Below are 19,094 nucleotides of genomic sequence, written 5' to 3' on the forward strand. Positions count from 1 at the left end.
GTTCCTGAATGTTTGTATGTCCAGAGGAAACCTGGGTGAGCCTGCACCACATTTCACATTACAGGCATCCCTTTCTCTAACAGGGCTGGGGATACTGCTGTGGAGATGGGCTGCTGGATAAAGTGCACCTACATCCAGGGTGGGATGGCATTCCCTGAGCCTTCATACTGAGCTAGCACAGGGACATGAGTATATTCAGCTCACATTTTTCATAGGGCTCACACAAGGAAATGCTACGTCTGCACTTATGTATGTCTATGTGTGCACGCAGCAGCTCAGAACGAAACATTTCTGCTGCTTCATGAAAACATTCAGCCAGATGCAGACACATCACATGCCTCACTGGTACCTGGGCTGTCTGCCTCTGTGTCAGTCCATACTTATTTGTGTAATGCTGTTGTAAAGAATAAGAATAAAAAGCCTAATGCTTGAGGTATGGTTTTGTGGTGGCGTATCTTAGGAATTTTCTACTCTTCATTGTCACCCATAAAACATTGGATAAGTTTGGAGTAGAATCACCATCCAAAGGAACATCTCACAAGAAGTCCACTTCTGCCTTTCTTCCCTGACCCCATCCATCCTCCTTAGCTCCTCCTGAGACATTGCTAAAAAATGCAGGGAAAATACCATTTTGGAATGCCAAACCTTTGTGTTCCCACCTCCTCAAGGGAGCAGGCAATAAGTCTACTCCTGTGGGAAGTCCTTCTTAAGCAGGTGTTTGCTGTAGGGCAGCAAGAGAGGTTTCTAGGTTGAGAAAATTTCCCTCAGGCTGGTCACAGCAAACCACACATTTACATCAGCCCAGTGTGGAGCTGAGCAGCAGAAACTCCCTTTTCAAACAAACAAACAAACAAAAAAAGAGAGCCCTTTTGCTCCAGTAACAAGCTGCCTCCAGAGCAAGTTACCCCTCCACACCAAAGGCAAAAGGAACACCAGAAGACTCAGGCTATGATGTAGAATAACTTTAATGAGAAGGAGAATAAACCAGTTCAGAGTATGCACAGAGCATTTCCAGCGCTTGGTAAAGGAACAGATAAACCCCACCCCGGGGCAAGCTGACTCCTACAGGGTGTTTCTCTGCCCCATCACCCCATGACTATCATCTTCCATCTACAGCCTGCTATAAGCATTTTCGCCCAGCCAGCAGCAAATGCTGTGTAGTACTGCAGGATGTGACACCTACATGGAAATATAAAGTAAGGCTTAGCTAGAGAAAGGTGTACAAAGGCACGATCTCAAGTGACAAGCTCACATGGCTCCCTTCCTCCCTTCCCCACAACTGGGAAATCCACGGGCATTTCCTAAGTCCTCTTCCCAAATCTTGGTCCTGTGCTTTGTTTGTCCTTCCTGACGTGGCTGCTTAGCTGGCATCCGCAGGAGGGGCTGACGGCCGGGGACAATCCTACAGTCCGCTGCCCAAACACAGCAGTCCCGCCTTCCCCAGCCCCCGAGAACTGCCAGAGGCCACGGGAACCCCACAGCACCGGAGGTAGCTCCCGATTGCCGCCGACGCTGTGGACCCCACCGTCGTATTTTGCGCGTAGGAGCTGAGGATGGGCCCGGGCAGGGTGACCACAACAGTAGGGGGCTGGATGACGGCAGTGGAGTCCCCACAGCGGCGGAAGCAGGGTTGGTTGCAGCTGGTGGCCAGCGGCCGGGGACCACAGGAGGAGGGCAGGCACAAGTCGTAGCAGGACATCGCTCAGCAAGGACGCAGACCTGAAAACGAGAACCAGAGTGTAAATGCAAGGCAGAGGCTGGTCCATCACTGCTGAGACCTCTCACAGTAAGAGGTGTGGGAAAGAGAGCTCTAGGGAGAGTTTGGATGGTTTAGAAACCTGAAAGAAAGACTTTCCAAATGGGCAGGAGCCAGATTCCCCATTCCCTCTCTCTGTAATCCACCCTGGAGAAAGGATGGAGTTTGGTTTGAATTACATGTCTGGGGAACCAGGAGGCACCAGCAGCTGAAAGCAGATCCATCCCAGCACATTGCCTGTCCCTGAGCTGACCTCAAAACTTTGGCAAGTAAAGTGCTTGCTGAGATACATCGAGTTGTAGCAAAACTCACTAAATCCGTACAAGACTGAGCTGGACCTGACATGAGCTAAGCTATCCCATCCTAAAATAGAAATGACCTCCGATGTCCTTCCACACACAAAGATACCCTGAGCACTGCAACCTGGGTATGTGCAGGCTGCACATGTGCAGGTTTTCTTCAGCAAGGAAAACCATGCAGGATGCATCAGGCTACATGGTTATGTATCCTACAAGCCCTGCATCCTAGAACCCCTTGCACTCTTCATTTTGGAGCAGAAAGAAACCCTTCCCCACAATCCTCCACAGGCAGGAGGGAAGCAGGTAAGAAACCTTGAACTCTGGTAGAGAACCAGGCACAAGGCATGGGTGAAAACAACAGCTCAGGAGGGAGGAAACAGAACCCAATTCAACTTACCCAGATAGAGGCAGAAGCGGCAGCAGGGAGCAGGTGGTGGAGTTGGGTGCTGCATGGGATTTTATAGGGGTGCCTCATCTCCCCAGGGGTGGGCACATACCTTCTGCCTGAACCTCCCCAATAACCAGCAGTTTTCTCCTGGAAATTTCCCCCGGCTGATTAAACAGTTCCCTCTTTCATCTCTCATGTTTTGCTTCCATTTCATACTGAGTAAGATTGAAATGATTCTGGCTAGAGGCATTAATTACCTTCTCAAAGTACATTTACCTAAGGCCAAAGTACAGCACCAGGCAGGAGAGTGTTTCAGCAGAATTTAGGGCAGGCACATCCCCCAGCACATCACTCCCACCTTCCTCCAAGCACAACCAATTCAGGTCCCCAGTGCACCTGAGGTGAGCTCAGGGATGCAGGCACAACACATCAAACCTACATTTATAGGCAGACCCTCTCAATGATGACAGGAAAACCAGGGGGCCATCTTGCCACTCCAAGTACTGAGGGACCACACACGGCAGAAAAATGCTATAGCTGCCCTAGCTGCCCATGTACCTACAGACATTTAAGGAAGAAATTCTTTACAGTAAGGGTGGTGAGACACTGGAACAAGTTGCCCAGGGAATGCCCCCTAGCTGGAAGTGTTCAGGGCCAGATTGATTAGAGTCTTGAGCAACATGGTCTAGCAGAAGATGTCTCTGCCCATGGCAGTGGGGTTGGAACTAGATGGTCTTTAAGGTCTCTTCAAACTCAAACCATTCTATGATTCCATGACTTACACATGGGGACTTGAGCTAGCCCAGGATGAGCAAACTGGTTTGGGACCCACTTAAGAGGATTTTGCCTGGTTTTGTTATTATTCCTCACATCTGGGGTAAGAATTCTGCTTGGAAGATACATCAGATTTTTAAAGCAAAGTAATGATGGGCTCTGGAGTCCACTCTTGAAGGTGATACACAACAAACCTGACTGGATTTGCAGAGTGAGGTGATTTCCAAGGTCAAGAGCATTTCCATGCTGCTCTTCACAGCCAGAGGTTCACAGCTAAGCTTCCTGGTGATAAAGTGGCATTCTCAAGACATTTTTAATTGCCTGCTGCAGTGTGATACCTGATTGCTCTGCCAAATGCCTGTCAGCTGCTAAACAGCCAGGGAGTCACAAAAGTCCCAAACTACACTTAAACATGAATCACTTGCATGCTGGCAAGAGGGAGTTGCTGGCATGGTCCCAAGCAGGGGAATGAGCCATCAGGCTCCAGGGGCAAGGAAAGACTGAAGAAGCCTTTTCATTTCATGCCAGTAGAGCCCAGATGAAGACACTAACATCACTGCCCTGGAATAAACCATGGTAGTATTGGGGCACATATACTATGTATGTATGGAGCTGGGAGTTGATAGAGACATCACTGATAGAGACATGCCTTATAGGGTTTGGGGGGGTCATTTTAGTTCCTAGAGTGACTTGGCCTTCCAGATCCATGGTTGGTAGCACTGAATTTTCCCTAGTGACTCCTTTCTGCCCTGTCTGTCACGGCAAAAAAGCCTTTCAGAGATGCTGATGTCAGGCCCAGATATTATCAGCACCATTATGGAAGGGGAAAGAGAGAATCAGCTTTTCCAAGGTGCAGCAGAGGACACATGCTTCAGACAGAAAGTGACCTTGCAGCCTGCTAAAGTAATGCAGGAGACTGCGAGGTCGTCACAACCTCCTACAAGGCAATTAGGTGAGCAAGAAAAGATGAAGCTTCATTTTAAGCTTTGAGTTGCTGCTTTTTGCTCCCTTTTGAATAACAAAACGATGCCACAGTTGCACCTTGGACACACAGCCCAATTAAATTATTCTTCTGCCAGTCAGATTTTCCTCTCTTTCACTAATCTTACATCACTTGGAGGGTTTTGTGCCTTTGTGCACTCCTGTGAGCCCAGAGAAAACAGCTCTTCCTGTGGGACTCCCTTCCAGGCTTCCAGACACAGGCTGGGGTCTGCTATTTGCAGTCTCACACTGTGTTTAGGTTTTGCAACCCGGCTCAAGTACTCGAGGTTCTGCTCACACTGGACCAGCCTGTCCCAGAAGAACATCCACAGATGCTTGGGGACATCCTTTCCTAAGAGGAAATATTTAACAGGGTGCTTAAACTTTAAACTAAAAACATTTTCCCATTGGATTTGTTAAAAACATTCCTTTAGATCTGCAATGAGAAAAAGACACCTAAAGAGCAGCTGTGGTCAGCATGACAACAAATTAATTCAGAAAACTGCTGTAGAACACTACACCCCTATATAACACTGCACCCCCATATAATACTGTACCACCCCTCTGTACACTGTGCTCCTATATAACCCTGCACCTCTATATGAGGGCATTCCCTTAAAACACTGCTCTACTGTATAAAACGTCATCCCTATATCATACCGAGCTCCTGTATAACACTGTACCCCGCTATAACTCTCCACATCTGTTGGAGGATGCAGTGGGAAGCTCTTCACCTTGCGGTTCTCTTCCCTTAGTACCATTTTGATTTCGACCAGACACCCCTCCAAGAAAGCCAACCTCCCTGATACTGTTGTGTGGAAAAGGGCAGAGGGAGCTGTGATATAGAGTGATATAGAGGGGTACAGTGTTATAGAGAGGTACAGTGCACTAAAGGAAAGTAGTGATGTATATGGGTGCAGCATTAGAGGGAGTAGCGCATTGTCAGGGGTGGTGGTGGTGGTGGTACCGCGTTATAGGGAGGAGGGGGTTATAGCTGTAACACAGCACTCCTTCCCCTCTCTATCACAGTACCTGTCCTCTCTACAATGCCACACGTTCTACCACCGTATAACGCGGCACCCCCACCCTACCCCCCATAAGGGGGCGTTGCCAGGAGCAACCGTGGACTATTTAAAGGCCCCCACGGAGCACCGGCAAGCCAGGGCGCAGGGGACACTGAGCTCCTGTGTAACATTGCAGCCCCATATAACACTACACTGCCATATAACTGAGCTCCTGTATAACATTACACCCCTATAATGCTGTACCCCTACATAATACCACGCTCCTCTATAATACTGTGCTCCCACATAGCACTGCTCACCAGTACAACACTGGGATCCTGTACAGCACCGCATCCCTATGTGACACTGTGATGCTACGTAACACTGCACTGCCATGTTACACTGCACCCCTCTATAAAGAGGGACAAATCATGGCACTAAAACTATGGATCTGACTTGGTGGTTTTCAAATAAAAAACATAACTCAGGTTTTGCTTGGTTTTAACTATAGAAAGTATTTCTGTGAGCACAGGATAAACAAACACATCTGTTTTGATAAAAATCTGGTGAGTTTTAGGTTACTTAACACTCTTAGAAATAGTATAGAGCTTTTATGGAGAATGCCAAATCTGATTTCTGAGTTTTCCAAACAACAACAACAAAAAAGTTCTGACTTAAAGGATGGATTTCCAAAACCAAAATACAATAAGAAAGAAGGGGGGGGGAGGAAAGAAAGAAGGGGGGGGGAGGAAAGAAAGAAGGGGGGGGAGGAAAGAAAGAAGGGGGGGGAGGAAAGAAAGAAGGGGGGGGAGGAAAGAAAGAAGGGGGGGGGAGGAAAGAAAGAAGGGGGGGGAGGAAAGAAAGAAGGGGGGGGAGGAAAGAAAGAAGGGGGGGGAGGAAAGAAAGAAGGGGGGGGAGGAAGGAAAGAAGGGGGGGGAGGAAAGAAAGAAGGGGGGGGAGGAAAGAAAGAAGGGGGGGGAGGAAAGAAAGAAGGGGGGGGAGGAAAGAAAGAAGGGGGGGAGGAAAGAAAGAAGGGGGGGAGGAAAGAAAGAAGGGGGGGGAGGAAAGAAAGAAGGGGGGGAGGAAAGAAAGAAGGGGGGGAGGAAAGAAAGAAGGGGGGGAGGAAAGAAAGAAGGGGGGGGAGGAAAGAAAGAAGGGGGGGGAGGAAAGAAAGAAGGGGGGGGAGGAAAGAAAGAAGGGGGGGAGGAAAGAAAGAAGGGGGGGAGGAAAGAAAGAAGGGGGGGAGGAAAGAAAGAAGGGGGGGAGGAAAGAAAGAAGGGGGGGAGGAAAGAAAGAAGGGGGGGGAGGAAAGAAAGAAGGGGGGGGAGGAAAGAAAGAAGGGGGGGAGGAAAGAAAGAAGGGGGGGAGGAAAGAAAGAAGGGGGGGGAGGAAAGAAAGAAGGGGGGGGAGGAAAGAAAGAAGGGGGGGGAGGAAAGAAAGAAGGGGGGGGAGGAAAGAAAGAAGGGGGGGGAGGAAAGAAAGAAGGGGGGGGAGGAAAGAAAGAAGGGGGGGAGGAAAGAAAGAAGGGGGGGGAGGAAAGAAAGAAGGGGGGGGAGGAAAGAAAGAAGGGGGGGGAGGAAAGAAAGAAGGGGGGGGAGGAAAGAAAGAAGGGGGGGGAGGAAAGAAAGAAGGGGGGGGAGGAAAGAAAGAAGGGGGGGGAGGAAAGAAAGAAGGGGGGGGAGGAAAGAAAGAAGGGGGGGGAGGAAAGATCCATGCTTACATGGAAAGCCTGTTGTGTGAAAGTAGCCATGTTGTTGACACATTCCATAAAGATAGGAACCTATCAATTATTATTTGCCTTGAAAGAAATACTTTCAGAAGAACTTTGCCATCAATTTGTCATATTTGATCAGTAAAAGGCTCTACAGAATCAGCAACCAGCTATCCGATCTTTTCTAACCTGCTCTGGCCTCACCTCTAATTATGTCACCTTGGAAAGGGTTGCTCTGTTGTCAGCATAATCTGAAATGCTGTTTCTAGTTAGTCACATTTCAATTAACAGTTTGCAACAAGTTTTGCATAATCCTAGCAACTGCTTATCCCTGGTTAAAAAAAAAAAAGAGGTTTTGTTAACTTTGTGAAACTTAAACGTCGTATAGCTACTTGGCTTCCATGTGTTCAGTCCTGAGCAGAAAGTAGCGACACTTGTAAATGTGGTAATGAATGCATCTTCACATTTTATAATGTGAATACATGATTAAGAGAAGATTCTATGCTGTACAGATGTATAGTAGGTAATATAGATGTATAGTAGGTAATCTAAGTCTATATAATATTTTAATTTGTGGAAATATTCCCCCACATAAAAAAAACCCCCAAACATCTGCTAGAAGTGTTTGAATCTCAAAGTATCCAAATGAAGTTAGGAGTAAATGAAGTACAAACCTGTTTGTCCTCAATGCCTGGATTGCTGTCATTGTGACAATGGACTTAATTTATCTCTCGTGAGTTGGCATCAGTTTCATCAGGATGGTTTCTCTGAATGGAAATTAGCTATGCTAAAACGCTAAGGTTTTAACGTTAATGTTAAAGCAGAAGAGCCTGGGAATGTGTTCAGTAGAATAGATTCTGCTTTCATAACATTTTCACTCCAAGGATATTGTGACATTTTACAAAAGAGCTGAGACCTACACACCAAATTCTATCTCTGTTTTACTAATAGTTGCAGCTGGGAGAAGAGACAAGCTGACACCCTTGGGACACCCTTCAGCACTGCTGGGCTATGTGTGCCCTGGCACACCCATGCCCCTGCCCTGGTGCACAGTGACGAGGCCTCCTGGAGGGGGGGATGCCAGCCTCAGTGACGCTATGGAGCAACAGCCCACCTGGGGACCCAGCAATTACAGGAGACATCTGAAGTGAAACTGGATTATCTGCAGCCCCAGGGTGGCGCACAGCATCTGGAGCCTGGCTCTCCCCAGCAGCACTGGCTGGGCTCTGAAGCCCTGAAGCACCCTGTCTGCCCTGGCAAGGACAGAGGCAGCCAAAGGTTCTCCATAGCTGTGGTGAGGAGCAGCCACCCAGGTCTGTCTGCATCAAGCTGCTGCCTCCTGGCACAGGGGTGTCCTGCTTGCCTGTCAGCCACCTGGGAGTCATCCTCAACGTGTCCTGCTTCTGGCAGATAGGCTGTGGCCCTGAGGCAAGCCCTGGGGGAGCAGGTGTTCCTTGGAGATGGGAAGCAGTGGGGCTGTGGCTGCTCCAAAATCTGCCTTTGTCTTTCAGGAGAAATTTTGGTGCGGGGCAAACTTTTACCCTCTGTCTGGTCTCAGAAACATCCAGTCCTTGAGCTGACAGAAATTAAAATGCCGTGAAACTGGAGTTGCAGAGTGCTGCTGAGGCTGATGAAGGCAGAGAAAGAGTTGGTTGTGAGCCATGTTTCTTCTCATGCCTTCATCTGCAGGAAGAACCAGGGCTGATGTTGCCACACATCCTGGATCCGTTGCAGAATTTAAGAAAATGGGTACAATGTTTTGGTTTGGCAAAATTTCCCCAGTTTGGTGGTTCCTCCAGAGAAAGTCATGTCTCAAGCAGAAAGTGCATATTCCCTGAAATGAGTAGAGGTTGGAAAGAGCAGTCTTTACCCTTCTCCTAAATACTAGCATCTCCAAGAACAACTCTTTCCACTATGGTTTTCCTTTCATTCATTAAACAAATCAGATTATTTTGTCTCCCTGCCATGTGCCTTTTGTTTCTTCTGCCCCCTACCCCAGGCAAAGGACTTCTTTCAGTACACAGATCCATTCACATTCAGCAACTTGCCTTCTCTAAATACCCCTTTGCATTTGTCTCAAGTCCCCATCTCAGCAGGTTCCCAAGTCACATCCTGCTGGATGGCCCCCAGGACATGCAGCACTGCCCAATGGGGTGCTTGAACCTACCACCCCTTCCCATTTCACCATCTGTAGCTGCAGGTCGGTGTTTCCCTGGGACTGTAATGCCTGTGCATTGAAATCCTTGCCTTTTCTACAGGAAATCTCCTGCATCCCTCCTGCAGGGCACCAGGCTGACCAGGCACAGACATCCTCCCTTTCCAAGGTGGCAGAGCTGGCCAAGCACCATGGCATCCTAGGGCAGCAGGATGGGACAAGGCTGGTGCTTTCCTGCAGCTTGATCACTGTTTCTGGCTCAGGAAAGGCTGGCAGAAGGAGGCAGCTCCCAACCTGTCCCCAAGGGTGCCTCCCCAAAGCATGGTTCCATTCCTTCCATGGCCTCAGGGAAAGTCAAAAAGCCAGTGCAGTCTTGCAGTGTGGGCAGCTAAGCCAGCCTCCAAGCCACAGCAATGCTTGACCACATTCTCATCTGTGGAGGAGGCACCTGCAAGGCTGGCACAACATGTTTCCCCAGCTGTGTCAAAGCACAGACATGCTCTAAGAAATGCAAGGCTTCCCTCCCTGCAAGACTACCAGAATTTCAGCAGTTAAAAACCTCCCAGCAGGGAGGGGGTTCTACCTCTTTCCTCTTCATCTTGCAGATCACCCTCTTCCTTGCCAGGAACCTCCACTGTGAGCACTGCTGCAGGCAGAAGCTGCCAACATGCAGTAGCTGTGACATCTGGATCATGGTGATGGCTCAGTGAGACACAGCTTTGTCCAGCAATGGCTTTTGGCTCCCATGGGCACAAGGGGGATGCCCAGGACTTGTGTGTGAGATGCAGAAAAGAATAAATTAGCTTATAAAGAACAGAAAAAACAGAGCTCAGGATCAGAGTGTGCCCACACTCCTACCTGACATTCCCTGTCCAGGCTTTGGTGCTTTGCCTTCTGGAGAAGACATAGCTGGCTGGCAGGAGGGTAGCAGGCAGGTGATCTTGGGGAATGGAGGGAAACAATACCCTGCTCCTGCCTGTAAGCAGGACATTAAGCACCAACAGGCAATGCTGATTCTCAAGCAAGCAGCAGCAGGTTCAGCAAGCAGGAGCAGAAATCCAGAGGCAGACTTGTATTTAGCACGGCAGAGCAAAATAGGGAGACAGGAGACCATGTCACAGACTGCACCAAAAGCATCTTGCAGGAGAAGAGTCCCTGGAGACTCGACGAGGGTGGGATTCGAACCCACGCGTGCAGAGCACAATGGATTAGCAGTCCATCGCCTTCACCACTCGGCCACCTCGTCCCTTGCTTCACTTTGTTTTGGGGGAATTTTTTCTCATTTTTTCACCAAAGGCTACAAGACTGCAGTTGGTTCTTCAGAACGCCTTCTGGAGAGCCAGATCAGGCAGGCAAGCAGACTCCTCACTGCCTGGCTGTGGCAGCCAGTTACCCACCTGCCTGTGGCAGGGCAGCAAGCATTTGCAATTGATTTACTGCAATCCACATTCCTTTCTGTCTCTGTGACCAAATGATGGCAAAAGGCAAGGTGGCATTTATTTTTGCCATAAAAATGTGTGCCTCAGGCTTTGGTACTTGTTGCAAGTCTCCATCATGCCCACACTGCCACTTAACTTGTGTCCAGAAGGCTTTCCTGCGTGATTCAGCATCAGTCATGCAAAAAAAAAAACCCAGGAAGATGAGGAAGATAGTAGGGGGCTCTAGCCACCATTGGATGCACCTCTTTATTTTTCTGGGGTCTGGAGTCAGTTTGGGTCATCTACCCACTGTGAGCTCCCAGAGGAGGAGAAGAAGGAAACCCTTTCCCACAGAGTGAGGTCACCTGGGACAGAGGTGGGGGGGAGGGGCTCCACTGCTCGGGGCAGGGCAGAGACCCCCAGCAGTGCCCCTGGCTTGGGGCAGGGAGTTAAAACAGCCCCCAGGCCCAGGCACCACTGGGAGTCGAACCCAGGATCTCCTGTTTACTAGACAGGTGCTTTAACCAGCTGAGCCATGGTGCCCACCTGCTCCATAATCATGGGATGCCCCCCCAACACAGCTGACCCTCTGTCTGTCCCCTTCCTCCACTCCTGTGTGTCAGGCTTGGGGTACCCCAACACCCAAACTCTTCTTTATCTGCTGCTGGCAGCACTCCCAGTACTGACTCAGTCTCTCACTACAAGGAGCTCAACACATCCCCTATCAGTACCAGATGGGTTTTGAGGTCCTGGACCCTATACAGGGTTTGCTGCCCCCTTCACCTGGCAGAAACCTGCCAACTTCCCCCAGCCCCTGCACTGCCCCAAGGCGACTGCCTCAGCTCTCTCTGGCTTCTTACCCATCATCTTGGGGGTCCTCAGGGTTTCAGCCACCTGCCCAACTCACATGTCAGCATCTGAGGCCAACCCACACAATGCCAGTGCAGACACCACCATACTCTCCATCTTTTTTAAGTGCATGAGACACAATGAGAGGAAGAATTGCTGAGTCCCAGTGTGTAGCAGGGACTGGCAACACCTGTGCTGCAATTGCCCTCTGCAGTGACAGCCTGTGACACCTGTGTTGGAGCTGCACCACGTAGTGGCAGCTGGTGACACCTGTGCTGCAGCTACCCTGTGTAATGGGAGCTGGCAACACCTGTGCTCACCCAGATCCAGCACTGGGAAAGGGACCTGTGAAGGGGACCAAGTCCTGCTCAGCCATTGCCACCTATTAAGAAGGATGAAATGTCAAGGATGAAACACAGTCCTGTATCACCCTCCGGCCATGCCAGCAGCCAAAGGGAGTCCCTACACTGGGGATATCCCTGACCCTCAGCACCAGAAGCTCCTGGGTGAAGGGAACTCTGTACTCTCCCTCACACTTGTGCTGGCAGCATAGTCAGGCCTGGGGCAGGGTCCATGTAGGGCCATGGGGGACAGGATCTTTGCTGGGTTCCAGCTGTGAACCCTGGTTTATTGGTCTAGGGGTATGATTCTCAGTTAGGGGCCCCGGGTTCAACTCCTCCTTTTTGACATCCATTGCTCTGCTCTGTTTTTCTGAAGAGGCAAAGGGACATGGAGAGACTGGGAGTAACCCCATGTGGTGGTTTTAGGCTGTGCCTTTAAAATTAGTTACAGATTTTGAGCAGAAAAGTAGAAAAATATAAATAAATCACTATTGGGTGTAAAAAGGAAAACAAAAGATTACTCTAAACAAATTAATTGGAGAGATATTTGCTATAAAACCACCTATACCAAAACAATTCTTTCTCTTTTATGATCTCTTCTCTGCTTGCTTTTCAGCTGACCTTGCCTTGGCTGCGTTGTTTAGTTAAGTCTAACCCATTACTTTCTCTCTGCTCTTTTCTCTCTTGGGACAGGGGGTGGGGGGACAGTGGAACAGCTTCCCTGGTCTCTTTGACCAGGGGATTTTTGTGTTGTTTGCTAATTGCAAATATCTGTATGATATTGTAAATACTGTATGTTTTGGACACATTCATTGCATTCCATTGTAGAGTGTAGTTTTGCTCGTAAATACAGCTTTCATTTGCTTCTAACTGAGTTGGTCTGGTAAAGTTAATGCTGGGGGGAAACTTCAACCCACCACATCCCAGGGCCTCTTACATGCAAAGCAAGTGTTCTGCTGAGCTACATCACTTCTGCATGGGCAGGGCTGGGGTCTGGGGCAAATCCCTCCACCTCTAACTCACTGCATACTGCTCACCTTGTTCTGCCTCCACGACCCTGATCTCAAAAACAGACCCTCCTGGCTCACACAGCCAACAGTACCCACTCTGCTCTGCAGTGTCCATCACTGCTTCCACCTGCCTTTTCCCACCTCTTCCTCCTTCTGCCTTCCTGCCCATGCACACACGAGCACCTCACTGGGAGTTCATCCTGCCTGTGGGGATGTGCCCTGTGCCAGGCACCACTGTCCTCCCTGTGCCCTGGTTATGCCACCATGGTCCTATGCACCACTGAGGAAAGTGGCCAAAATCAGGGCCCACCCAGGATTTGATCCTGGGTCTGCTCACACCCAAAGCGAAAGTCATGCCCCGAGACCAACAAGCTCATATAAGCAGTCCTTGAGTACCCACAGCCTTTGAACCTCACACACTTTTGGGGGTTCAGGGGGGCATCTAAGGTTGTGTGCATCCTTTTGGCACATTCTGGGAGTGCAGAGGTCCCCTTTGCTTTGGGTCCATGGAGTCAGCAGTTGGAGGTGTCCACTGGGTGTAATGCCCATCATCTCCATCCCTCGCCATCTCTGGAGCTCTTCCCCCTCAAAACCATCTCTGGCCCTTGCAGAGGCTGAAACGGCTGGTTCTTTTCAGCACCACCCTCTGTTTGCCCTTCTTCCTCCACAGGAAGTCCTCCAAAGCCAATGCTCCCCTGTAACCTGGCTTTCTTGTTGCTCCCTGACACAACTTCCTTCCCCAGCCACCTGGAGCTGCTGACCACAGAGTTTGTAAATTTGGAGGCCCTGGGAGTCTCCCGGGTGTCCCAGGCTGTCAAAAGGGCCAGGACAGGGGGAACAGCTGTGGTGCAAACATATGTGTTTGTGGATGCAGCCCCAGGCAGAGCTGCCCAGCCAGGACTTGGGGGCAGAAAGACCCATCCCTCACCACCACAACAGCCCTTTCCCACCCAGGTGAGGATGGGCCCTGGCCACGGCTGGGCATGGGAGCAGGGGCAGCACTTCATTCCCAGCACTGGTGGGACTGTCCTCAGAGAAGGGACATGGCTGAGATGTTGAAGGTACCTGTGTCCACTGTGCTGTGCCTCATGGTGGGTGCCGCCCTACATGCCCAAAAGGAGGGCTCGTCCGGGAGTTGAACCCGGGACCTCTCGCACCCTAAGCGAGAATCATACCCCTAGACCAACGAGCCACAGCACACAGGTGCATGGGAACCCCCACTCGGTGCCAGGCGTTGCACTGCTGAGAGGGCACCAGATGCTGGGTTTTGACAAGCCCTGCTGCCAGTTCATGGGGTGCAAAGCAGAGCTGAGGGTGTGGGCAGGGATGCATCATCCACCCCAGCTGTGCTCTGATCTAGGCTGGCTTGCTGATCTAGGGGTATGGTCCTTATGGTGCAAGGGGTTATGGATTCAACTGCCAGATAAGCCTTCATTTTCGTGCACCCACTGAAAGACCTAGACCTGCATGCACAAAGTATGGACAAGGTGACACTGTCCACCACAAGGGACTCAGGCAGCCTCCTCAGCTCTCCCAGAAATATTAATGCCATGGGAAATGGAGACAAAGTTCCCCTTCTGACTCCCAGCAATTCCATAGTGCCCAGGCAAGGAAAGAAAAGGACTGAATGTGCTTTCTTACAACAAGTGAGTGCCTGGGAGCAGCCCCAGGGGAGCTGTGCCCACAGACATTTGCAGGGCTTTTTGGGGGTAATGTGAGGGGACTCTGCCAGTCACACAGCTGTCAGGGAGGCAGGTCTAGAGAGGCAAAACAACATGGAGATGCTGGGGATTGAACCCAGGGCCTCTTACATGCAAAGCAAGCGCTCTACCACTGAGCTACATCCCCTCTGGTTAAGTACAGCTGGCAGTCTGGGCAAATTTCTTCACCCTGCACTGCCCCGAGGGCCCAAACACAGGATCATAAGGGACTGCACCCCACAGTGCTTCTTCTAAGTGGCTCCATCCTCACCCTGGGGACATCTCCAACCCAAACACTCCACCCATCCCCAATGAGCCAGGTACCAGTGCCTTCCCACCACCCTGGCCCTGGTCACACTATGGATGAGGTCACAGATGTTAAATGAAGAGGGCAGGTGCCCAAAAGCAGGGCTCGTCCGGGAGTTGAACCCGGGACCTCTCGCACCCTAAGCGAGAATCATACCCCTAGACCAACGAGCCAGACTGCTATCAAGAGCCAGGGATCTCCTCCTTGCTCTTCAGCACTCAAGAAAAGTGGCTGGTGTGGGACAGGACCTGAGGAAGCTATTTTTTGCTTCAATGGATATTCATAGCTGAGAGGACCTCCTTCCTTTGCCCTGGCTGTGGGGCTGGTTCCCAGACATGGCCACAGGCTGTAACTGCCCCACTCCAAAAGCAATGGGGCCAAGAGGCCAAGGGCAGGCAGCAGGACCCCAGGTGCGAGAGCATACATACAGAGGGGGATGTAGCTCAGTGGGAGAGCGCTTGCTTCGCATGTAAGAGGTCCTGGGTTCAATCCCCAGCATCTCCAGTTTTTGCTTCCCAAACCCATCTCCTCCACAGAGCAGTAGTGATAAACTCCACTCCTACGTCTGGAAAGCATCCACAAAGGACATCTCCATGCCTTCACCAGGGCCCTAGATAAAGCTGCACAGTAGGGATTTGGTGGCAGCAGGACTTTGCTCGGCTGTCTTCCACTGCCACAACAGCCCTTTCCCCACCCAGCAGGGGATAGGCCCTACCTGTGGGTCTCTATCTTTATCCACAAAGCCAGTGTGGAATCTGGGGCTGTGCCTGGTGGTGGGTGACCAAAAGGAGGGCTCTTATATTCAGAAGTAAAAATCCCAGCGGCCAACAAGCTGGCTCTCCTTCAGAAGGTCCCACAGGCCCCCTTGTGCCCAGAGCAGCAGAAGCACAGCTGAACACTGCTGAGACTGGACTCCAGCCATTGATTTGCAGCAGGCCTGACCTGCCCTGGCCTCCAGGCCACACCCAGCTGCAGGGGTAAAACACCTCTCGCTGTGAGCAGGATTCGAACCTGCGCAGGGAAACCCTATTGGATTTCAAGTCCAACGCCTTCACCCCTCGGCCATCACAGCTCCTAGCATACACCCTCAGGGCAGCTACACAGTAGCATTTGCCCTGGGGTCTGGCTCTGGGGAGAAATTTCCCCACGGGGCCATCCTGCTGCCCCTTGCTAGCCCCAGCACCAACACATCCAAGGGTTGGGAAAAAGTCCTGCTTATAGTTGTGCACCTAGTCATACCTCTAAGTCAATCAGCCAGGGTGCTGCAACCCCTTTCACCCCCAACCTCTGCATGGCACAGTTTTGCAGGTTGGCGAGGATGGCTGATGCTGCCTTTTGGCCCTGGCACAGCCTGGAGCAGGGGAGTCCATCTCACTGGGCCTAGGATGTGGGACTGGCATTTGGAGGTGGCCACAGCACATACTTGCCCTGGCCCCAGTGGTCATTAGAGCAGCTGAACCACAGGGGCTAGCAATGACGTTTACAGTCAAGCAAAGGGGATGTAGCTCAGCGGTAGAGCGCTTGCTTTGCATGTAAGAGGCCCTGGGTTCAATCCCCAGCATCTCCACCCCCTTTTGCCTCTCCAGACCCACTCCCTACCAGCTGCAGTGCTGGCAGAGCACCCCAGGTCCCCCTGAAAAGCCCTGGGGCTGTCTGTGGACCTGGCTGGTGCAGGACTAGGAGAGATAGCAATGGTGCATAGTGGGCACAGTGGGTACCTGCACCTCATGCCAAGACCTCTGAGAGGGAGCTGCCTTACTCAGGGTTCTGTGCAGCCCAAAGCTGTGGACTTTTGGAACAAGGGAATAAAAGCCGACAGCTCTGTACTCTCCACACAAAAAGGGCAGACTTTGCCCTCTAGCAGCTGGACTCAGCATCTCTCACACTTGAAGGGAGAAGTGTACCCCAAGCCAGTGTTGGGCTTCCCTTAGGATTCAGTGTGGGTCCCAGCTGGCCCACAGCCCACTGGTAAAAGTATCTGCAGATAAGCAACTGACAGCCCATGTCTGTGTCTCCCAAACCTTTTCTGGGGGGCTCTGCCTCAGAGAGAGGAATTTCATCTCTGGCCCCAGGGAAAGTGATCCATGGCTCCCTACCTTGCCTCATGCTCTGCAGGGATGCCAGGATGCTTCCTGTGGAGGAGGTGAGGTGCAAAGCTTGATGTACTGCAGATCCCAGCCTGTCCTGTCGCTAGTACCAGCTCAGCTCCCTTAGTGGTGAGTAAAATCTCTCACTGTGAGCAGGATTCAAACCTGCACAGTGGAAATCTATTGGGAGTCAAGTGCAATACCATCATCCCTTGGTCATCACCAAGGGATGTCACCTGCTCCCCTCCCTGGGTATGCCCTGGTCCCCCTGATGTCCTTGGAAGCAGAGAAGTCTCTGGGGATGGTGTTCCCTAAGGTTACTAGGGCTGAGGTATGTGGCTAAGGTATGTTCTGGTGAATATGGGGTCCTGGAAGAGAGCATCCTGGAGACACTGAGCTCTTATACCTTGCAAGGCTGGCAGGAGAGACCTCACAGCATCTCAGTGACTTTTCCAGGTTGCCTGGGCCTCTTTGATGGCTGTGATTAGCTGCAGATGAGGACTAATTCCCCTGCCGGGAGGAGTGCAGAGAGTCGAGTCCTTTGTTTGGGTCCCTCTCTGGTCATCTCTCTTGGAGGTGCTGTACACCCCAATATCAAACGGGGCCCAGTGCAGTGTGGGGCTGGGCCACTGTCCTCTCCCTCTCTGGGCTCCCACCATGTGCATTTGCATTGCCTTTTGCTCTTTCTTTCCTGCACATGAAAAGAACAGGCACCGTCACCAGCACCTCTGACAGAAATTTCTCCTACCCAGGCTCGTAGGTTTCTTTTCCCCAGCTTCTCTTCCCCTCTATGGCAGGGGCACTAGTGAACTCTTCCTCTTGGCAGGATGCAGTTGCCATGGAGGATCATTGCTATTCCATCCCCTTCGGGGCTCAGACACCGGTGGGAGTCCAGCCCAAGATCCCTGTGCGCCAGACAGGCGTTTGAGCCAGCCCCGGCCGCCGGGCTGCGCCAGCCCGTACTGTCCCCAGCTCCTCGGCGCTGCAGCAAAAGCTCCGACGAGGGTGGGATTCGAACCCACGCGTGCAGAGCACAATGGATTAGCAGTCCATCGCCTTCACCACTCGGCCACCTCGTCTTGCTGCTGGTGTACTGCAGCCCCGCCCCTCGCAGCGCGGTTGGCCCCGCCTCCGCACGTCCGCCGTGGGCCCGCTGGGCGGCTGTCACAGCGTTGCCCTCTTAGCGCAGCAGGCAGCGCGTCAGTCTCATAATCTGAAGGTCCTGAGTTCGAGCCTCAGAGAGGGCAAAGTTTTGCCGCCCTGCCTGGCGTGGGGGGTGCCTGGCCACCATCTGGCGGCGCCGTCGCACCACCCTTTTTGCAGGGCTGCCGCAGGGAGCAGCGGCCACCGGGGCATGGGGCTGCGCTCACCGCAGAGCCTTCTCACGCTGCCGTGGGGATTGTGCGGGGCAGTAAAATGGAAGCCTAAGCCTCACTCACAGCCCAGTGGGACGGCAAAAAAAAGCAAACTAAAAGAAGCCCTGCCCTCTCTGAGGCTCGAACTCAGGACCTTCAGATTATGAGACTGACGCGCTGCCTACTGCGCTAAGAGGGCTGCGATGGCCGTAGCCTCTGTGGCGCCTTCAGCGAGCGCGCGAGCGGGCGGAGCCCCGGAGAAGAGGCAGCTCCGCGGAGCGGCAGCGGTGGCACACCGACAGGCCAGCAGCAGGCGCCAAGGTCTGCCCTGGGGGGCAGCGGCGATCCACGTCTCACCGGCGCCGGAAGTGGGTCCCCAACGGGTGTCAGCGAAGGGCGGGGCCTCAGGCGGTGGAGAACAGGACGAGGTGGCCGAGTGGTGAAGGCGATGGACTGCTAATCCATTGTGCTCTGCACGCGTGGGTTCGAATCCCACCCTCGTCGGAGCTTTTGCTGCAGCGCCGAGGGGCTGGGGGCAATAGGGGCTGGGGACAGTACGGGCTGGCGCAGCCCCGCGGCCGGGGCTGGCTCAAACGCCTGTCTGGCACACAGGGATCTTGGGCTGGACTCCCAGCAGTGTCTGAGCCACCGAGATCTCAGCGTGCCCCAGAGCTAGATGGAGTGCAAGGTAGTGAAACCAGCCTCCCGCACCTGCCCCGAGTGGGAGCCACACAAGCCACGACCCAGCAGGAGCCTGACAAAGGTGGAGTTGAGAATAGATAATGGTGGAAGGAAGCAGGCAGCACACTTTGAGAGGATGCTGTAGCAGAAGCTCTTATCATAGGAAGAAGGCAACTGCAGACCAGGCCACTAAAAATTTATTAGGTAGAAAACACACTTACACAATACTGTGTGAACCACCTCCCACAACACTTCTGGATTTTTACAGATGAATTCTA

At 51.9% G+C, this 19,094-nt stretch overlaps 12 non-coding genes across 12 annotated transcripts; 4 read left to right on the forward strand and 8 right to left on the reverse strand.

The window, feature by feature from the left end:
- Positions 1 to 10,232: 10,232 nt before the first annotated feature.
- Positions 10,233 to 10,314, reverse strand: TRNAS-GCU (transfer RNA serine (anticodon GCU)). The gene has a single exon. It is a non-coding gene; the product is annotated as a tRNA-Ser (tRNA).
- Positions 10,315 to 10,955: 641 nt separating this feature from the next.
- TRNAT-AGU (transfer RNA threonine (anticodon AGU)) lies at positions 10,956 to 11,029 on the reverse strand. Its single transcript has one exon. It is a non-coding gene; the product is annotated as a tRNA-Thr (tRNA).
- A 2,777-nt stretch (positions 11,030 to 13,806) lies between these two features.
- TRNAP-AGG (transfer RNA proline (anticodon AGG)) lies at positions 13,807 to 13,878 on the reverse strand. Its single transcript has one exon. It is a non-coding gene; the product is annotated as a tRNA-Pro (tRNA).
- A 584-nt stretch (positions 13,879 to 14,462) lies between these two features.
- Positions 14,463 to 14,534, reverse strand: TRNAA-UGC (transfer RNA alanine (anticodon UGC)). Its single transcript has one exon. It is a non-coding gene; the product is annotated as a tRNA-Ala (tRNA).
- A 260-nt stretch (positions 14,535 to 14,794) lies between these two features.
- TRNAP-AGG (transfer RNA proline (anticodon AGG)) lies at positions 14,795 to 14,866 on the reverse strand. Its single transcript has one exon. It is a non-coding gene; the product is annotated as a tRNA-Pro (tRNA).
- A 259-nt stretch (positions 14,867 to 15,125) lies between these two features.
- TRNAA-CGC (transfer RNA alanine (anticodon CGC)) lies at positions 15,126 to 15,197 on the forward strand. The gene has a single exon. It is a non-coding gene; the product is annotated as a tRNA-Ala (tRNA).
- Positions 15,198 to 15,683: 486 nt separating this feature from the next.
- TRNAS-UGA (transfer RNA serine (anticodon UGA)) lies at positions 15,684 to 15,765 on the reverse strand. Its single transcript has one exon. It is a non-coding gene; the product is annotated as a tRNA-Ser (tRNA).
- Positions 15,766 to 16,188: 423 nt separating this feature from the next.
- TRNAA-UGC (transfer RNA alanine (anticodon UGC)) lies at positions 16,189 to 16,260 on the forward strand. Its single transcript has one exon. It is a non-coding gene; the product is annotated as a tRNA-Ala (tRNA).
- Positions 16,261 to 17,777: 1,517 nt separating this feature from the next.
- Positions 17,778 to 17,859, reverse strand: TRNAS-GCU (transfer RNA serine (anticodon GCU)). The gene has a single exon. It is a non-coding gene; the product is annotated as a tRNA-Ser (tRNA).
- Positions 17,860 to 17,954: 95 nt separating this feature from the next.
- TRNAM-CAU (transfer RNA methionine (anticodon CAU)) lies at positions 17,955 to 18,027 on the forward strand. Its single transcript has one exon. It is a non-coding gene; the product is annotated as a tRNA-Met (tRNA).
- A 234-nt stretch (positions 18,028 to 18,261) lies between these two features.
- Positions 18,262 to 18,334, reverse strand: TRNAM-CAU (transfer RNA methionine (anticodon CAU)). Its single transcript has one exon. It is a non-coding gene; the product is annotated as a tRNA-Met (tRNA).
- A 223-nt stretch (positions 18,335 to 18,557) lies between these two features.
- Positions 18,558 to 18,639, forward strand: TRNAS-GCU (transfer RNA serine (anticodon GCU)). The gene has a single exon. It is a non-coding gene; the product is annotated as a tRNA-Ser (tRNA).
- The last annotated feature ends 455 nt before the right edge of the window (positions 18,640 to 19,094 follow it).

Source organism: Dryobates pubescens, chromosome 2, assembly GCF_014839835.1.
Source record: "Dryobates pubescens isolate bDryPub1 chromosome 2, bDryPub1.pri, whole genome shotgun sequence".
Lineage (NCBI taxonomy): Eukaryota > Metazoa > Chordata > Aves > Piciformes > Picidae > Dryobates > Dryobates pubescens.